The following is a 6,576-nucleotide window of genomic DNA, read 5'->3' on the forward strand; positions in this document are numbered from 1 at the left end:
CATTTTGGCGGGGGGTCTGGGGGTGTCCCCCAGCAAAATTTTGTATTTCTTAGATGTAATTTCCTGCATTTTCACGCATTCTAACATCCCGTTTCCAGTTTCAGCTTAATAGGAACCAATACAAATCCAATTATATTTATTATTTAATTACAACCAATACCAATACAATACGAATAAGAAGTGTTAACATTTTATCTCTATATATGAGGTCTACAATATATGAGCTTTATCAAATGCATGTTACAGTACAAATTCACCATTTATCATAGAAGTGTGATGTGCACTTTACTACATATATACAGTATAACAGAGGGACCATTGGGTTAATGTCATGCAGGTCTCGATTTTGCCCCGACGGCCGTAATTGCGCAATTCGGTTATTTCATTGAAAAAAAAAAAGTTACAAAAAAAAAAAAAAGTTACAAAAAAAAATATATATATATATTTTTTTTCTTTTTAATATCCGGGCCGGATGGAACCCTCTGGCGGGCCGGATGCGGCCCGCGGGCCGTATGTTTGACACCCCTGTGCTAAGTAATATTACCAGATTCAAAGAATGGCAAAGGGAGGTGTAAAATGAGCATGTTTTTGGCACTGTCGCGGCTCAAACGGTAGGGCACTGCACTGTCACATCACGTAGACCTGGGTTATTCCGGCCCGGTGTCGTTTCCAAATCCTTCCCTGTCTCTCTCTCTCCCACTCTCTTCCTGTCATCTTCTCAAACTGTCCTATTAAGGTGGTGGGCCCAGTCTCATATCTTGTCAGTTCATTGGTGTTAACGAGTGGCAACTTTATTTTTGCTTATATAACCCCCTGACAACCCATTAATCAATATTTTGGCTGTTGCCATCCTCAAAACTTGCACATTGATTTATAAAAATGACAACAAAAACTAGACGACCGAGTGACGTCACGTCAATGCAAAGTCAACGAGGCAGAATACAGCTAGCGCGCGCATGCTACCCGGAACCGTCAGATTTCATGGCAAAAAGTTACAAGTTGGGGGGTAAGTGGGCTCACTTGTTGTGTACATGCAAAAAAAATATTTTTCTCAAACTTTCAGAAGTGCTCTTTTTCCCTGTTAGTGTTCGACTGTCTGACCATCATTGGGCAACGAGAGATAAATGTCAAAAAGAGGACAGGTATGTTCCCTCAAAGCAATAGAGCAATGAGGTGACGGGGGTAGATCAATTCGCCAAAAAACTACGTGTCAGTAAAGAAATGCAAGCTGTGTTATTTTTTCCAGTAACAGGAAAATGGTCAGGAATTTAATGCCTACGTTGTTGTTAAGAAATTATCTGCATTCATAAATGTATTATTGAAAATATAAAATGTGATAAAAATGTAACGTAGTTAGGACATTGCTTTTTGTGTTTCTAGTTAGACTCTGTTTGGTTAAACCCTGTGTGAACTCTTTCTATGTGTGAGCTCTGACATCTGTGTTGTCACTTGCTGTGAGTTCTGTTATCTGTGTTGTCACAGATAAGTTACTACCTGGCTTGTATGTTTATTTTTCATTAGCTGAACTATGTCCTTGTTTGGTTAAACTAACAATTCTGTTAGTGATTACTTGTTAGCTGACAATAAAGGCAGGGCCAAAACCGTTAGCGGGCTGTGGGATTGTCTCAGTGCTTTAAGATCTATGCGCTGGGAAGACCTCCATTCTGCTGCAGTTTTTAAATGCTATCTCTGTCTCGTGTGGGTTTTCTTTCAGGTCAATTTGATAAGGTGATACAGTGAATTTATTCACATGTTTTGGTCCTTCGATAGCCGAACTTCAAAAATTGTCCTCCCTGATATATGAAGACGTAACGACGCACTGGGACTCTTTGCCTCACTACGCCTTCATATTCAGCGACGACTGACTGAGTAAAGAACCAACTGGGACCCACAGGATAGAGGTAGTATGGATTTGGATTTTTTTATTTCTAAATTTTTGCCAGGATAGCTCGTTCCTGGGGTGACAGGTCATTGTTGATGCTGAAGAGTGTGCGCACCACGTGAGAGCCGTGGATCTTGGAAGTTGAGCTCTGATCTTTCCCCCAGGACCGGGCTGACGGCAATCCGCAGACGGCGTGAGTGTGACTGAAGTCCTAGCTAGAGGCATGAGGTAAGACCTGGTTAGGCATCAAGACCTAGGCTTGAAGCTGTGAGTCCTGGACTATAGGCAGTAATATAAGTCCTGGTCAGGTCAGGCAAGCATACCGGTATATAGAGCGTTGTCTCCGGGAATTTGTCCATGTGGCGTGGGAAATTGCCTGTATTTGGTACTTGGGTTTGGAACCTGGGTAGCCTGTCTGTATTCTGTCCTTGTTTTGTTGCAAGACAATGGGTTCTCATCATCCGTAAGGTTTAATTTATTGCATATCAGAGGATGAGCAGTACTTCCCCGCAGTTGGCTGTTAGCTAAATGTGTAATGTAATAGTTGGATACTGAACAAATTCTGTTTATGGCAATTTTAGACTTCTGCAATTTGGCTTTATATTTTCTAAATTTTGTCATAATTGAGACAGAGGATGCTTCCCCGAAATGCAGGGCTATTTTACTTCTCAGTGTTTAATTTAGAACTGCAGGTCGTACAGTAATAGTTGGACATCTTTCTGTTTTGTTTTGTCAAAATTGCTGAAAGTTTTTTCCTACTTTCCAATCTGTTAAAGCTGTATGCTCACAGATTGGAGAGGGGGGGAATGGTTGGTCAGTAACTTTCAATAGAAGATGACCATGAAAAAGAAACAGTAATAAATAATAAATGATAATAATAATGATAATGATAATAATAATAATAGTAACATGAAAAATGAATTAGGGAAAAAAAATATATGACAAACCCAGCATGTGGGATTTTAGGGCCTAAAAGACTAGTCAAGGCCAGACAAGTTGACATAGGCCTCGGACCAATCAGATCAGTCCGTATAGAGTCAAAAGACTCACTGTCGTGGTTGGGACTATTTATTCTGACCAGGAAGTCCATCTTATTTCTGAGTGAATGTGTGTAAATGGGAAACCAACTCTTCTTAAGAGCTTAATTTACCTTAACTCACAACACTATAGTCTTTGCAAGTGGCAAAGTTATTTTTTTTTGTTTTGTTTTTCTCTTGGATCTGAATTATTTTAGCCACTTGTGTTGCCTAAATCTGTGACACATGGTGACACTTGAACCTTGGCAAGACGCTGAGGAACTTTTTTTGATAGGCTATTTTGTTTTGTGTCTCCACCACGTTAGTTATATCTCTTGAAGCAAGCTCATTTAGTATCATGAGTAACACAAATCCTGAGCCTGATAATGGTGGAGATATTGAATTTATGGAAAAAAGGCATTCTGGCTCCTCAGCTTATGTGAGGCGATGGAATGTAAAATATGGTTTTGATGGAAGCCTTACAATTGACAATTGTGAGGCCTTATTAGAAAATGTGCTTCTTCACCACAAAGGAAAAATGAATGAGTATGAAGAAGAAGCCAGAGTGTGTAAATTATGGCTTGCTGAAGCGGAATTTAGGAATATGCAAATGAAGCATAAGCGATCTGACAGAGTACATGACAATGATAGCGTTGCGTTTGGGTACAATAATAACCATGGGGTGACTGTCACAAGGTGTGGGGAAGGAGGTCAATATCAGGACCCTCCAGCTCCACACACACCACCCTGTACTCTGGTATGATCCCCTACTCTCCCTGATGCTCCTGCCGTAGCGCGAGTTGAACGGCAGCCTGTCCCATTTCCTCTCTACTCACAAAATGTGTTAAAGGGGGTGATGACCCTCGAGGTCAATTCTGCCACCCCTACAATGAGTAGAACAAATACTCGCTCCGAATCCTCAGTAGTGGAAAATTATTCCCAGACTGCAGATCGAGACTTATTGGATGATTTTCGAACACTCTATCATGATTTTCGAGCCCTCTCTTTCCCAAAGACTGAGAATCCAGTGCGTGGCAGCAGTGCACAGAGGAGGGGGAGGGGTAAAGGACGCTTAGGGTGTATGGGTGAGAGACGAAAATATAATTTGTGCTTTGCATGTGGCATGACAGGTCATTGGGCTCGACATTGTTCCCTAGCTAAGAAGAACACGAGTGGAGATGACAAATATACCTAGAAGAACTGCTTTGTCCAATCTCTAGTGTGCACCCAACTTGCTCTTGATGGAGTAAAAGTAGCTCGCCATGGCAATAACAATATCAGTCGCAGGGATGCGTAATTTGCAAAATATCCCTTCTACTTCGTCAATGAGCAGTGAGTGTGACATAACGTAACACTTTTTGTGATTGATAGTTTACCTGTCTGTATGTCTGTGTTTGTCTCAATGGGCCCATGTTTATGTTTGAAGGCCAGCTGTGTGACTGCTGTGTGTGTGTGTGTGTCACTCCCCGGTTGTTTGAGTTTCTGTTTGTGTATGTGAGTGGTTTGCTTCACTGAGTGCACGAGAGAGAATGAGTGATTGTGCTGTCTAGTGAAGGACGGTCTGGTTTGTGTTGGTGTGATCCTCCAGAATGTCCAAGAGACATTTGACTTTCCTGAGTATAAACAGCAAAACATGGAATGTGTTTTTATTTACTGCAATGTTATTTTTTTTGGGGGGACCGTTTTTGTTTTGTCACATATGGTAGGCTGTGTCGACATGGAGGTTTGTCATCCTGTTCTTTTCATTTTATTTTTACACATTTTGTTTCCACAATGTATTTGTTTTTGTTTGTGAAATTTCATTGTGAACCTGCATGCTCAGGCTTTCTATAGCCAAGACCGTTTGAGTAATTTGAGTAGTCTTTGCAACTTTCACATGTTTCATAAGCCCTAATGGATCTGTGTTTTGGAATGATTTCGTACTGGTTTTCAACGTAGGCCTAAGCTTTTCTGAGGAATGGGTCGGTTTTCTTTCCCCTTTTCTTTTAATCCGTTCAGAGACATAGTGTTATGAATGTCCTGTTACCTGAATGGCACTACTGAACTTGTGATGCATTGTTCGCAACACTGTGTTATGTCATTGTCCTGCAGTACTGTGGTACTTAACTTTTCAATGACTATTACTGGATGTCGCTGGAGGTCCGGTGTGCATGAAGGCGCTTCCTCACACTGGGGTTGAGTACCTCTGAGTAGCGACTGTGCTGTGAGTTGGGTTTACCTAACTGGACTCACTAGTCTGGTCATTAAAGCAGTTGGTTTGTTTTACTATCTCCCAACTGTGATTTATTTCTTTATTTTATTTGTCAGTTTTGTTTGTTTTTATTTTCTCCCCTCTGTCTGGATTTTATTTTGCTTTAAGTATGGTTTATGGTTGATTGGGTCAAAATGTACAAGTTGGGTGAGATTTAACCTTGCATTTTATATAAGCCTATTTTATTATAAGCCTTAATTTTATTGCTTTCTAAAGTGGTTATGTGCCACAGTTTCATGTGAGGACTAATCTCATCCTATCTTATTTGTGACGATGTTGACAGCAAGGTGGTTTGTGTTGCCAGTTTTATGAATTGTGTGTAGTGTTTTGATGGCATGTGTTCCCATACTTTGTTTTCCTCTCCATATTTTAAGTGTGCTGTCCTTACTGACAGGAGTTGGGATAGGGCCCTACATCTACCATGACCTCATGAACGACGGACAGTGAGACCTGCATACCTTCTGTTTTGATGTGATTAGTGCAGGCCTAACTACTGTGACACCAACTATGTCTCTAAAGAAGGAATTTTACGACCTGTCGTAAAAGGACACTGCATGCAGGGGTGCATGGTGACAGAGTGGGGCACCATGCAGACTGTGAGTAACGCTAAATTTGAGACTGTAGGAGTTTCAGGTAATGCTTTAGAGCAGCAATTCATTCTCATTCTCATTTTTAGTTTCATTTCATTTTGCATTCTTATTTTAGTTTGTTTATTAATTTTGGGGGTTTTGAGTTATTTAGTCCACAAAGGCAATTGGTTTATTTGATCACTTAGAACTGATGACATGAAGTTTGATACGCTTGCACGCAAGGATACTTAAGTCATAGTTAGATATAAACACTGAAGTTAGTTGACATGTAGTCATATCTGACATTGATGATCACATACAAGTACACTTTTTGGGATTTACTTTATTTTGGGGAACTTATTTTATTTTGGTTAATGTTAACTATGGAGACTTGGAGATTTAATACTGTAAGCTTTCGAAGCATTCGTGAGATTGCAGTAGGCACAAAGTACCTCTCAGATATGAGAAGTTGACCTGTTCCACAGAAAATAATTATATTCTCTGTGGAAAGGGGGTAGAGTGTAGAGTTTTAATTGTTTTAGGTCATGAACAAGTTCACTAGAATGCACCATACATGCATACAACATCATATAGGAGTAGGAGAAGTGTATACACTGATTGTTGAAAGCGGTGAAATAATTTGGCCGTGTGCTAACATTTATTTGTAGTTACAGGTGGAAATTGAGGAGTGGTCGAAGAGGAGAAAAATCATCATGGAAGGTTGCCAGTGGATGATCTCTCTGCCTCTCTGGGAATCTCTCTCAAGGACTGAGTTGTCTCTCAAGTGAGGGAAAAGTTCAACATGGACAGTTGGACTGATGTCATCAAAAGGGTTGTCTCTGTTGAGATGATCTGTTG

The sequence above is a fragment of the Engraulis encrasicolus genome, chromosome 6 (assembly GCF_034702125.1).
Source record: "Engraulis encrasicolus isolate BLACKSEA-1 chromosome 6, IST_EnEncr_1.0, whole genome shotgun sequence".
NCBI classification, from domain to species: domain Eukaryota; kingdom Metazoa; phylum Chordata; class Actinopteri; order Clupeiformes; family Engraulidae; genus Engraulis; species Engraulis encrasicolus.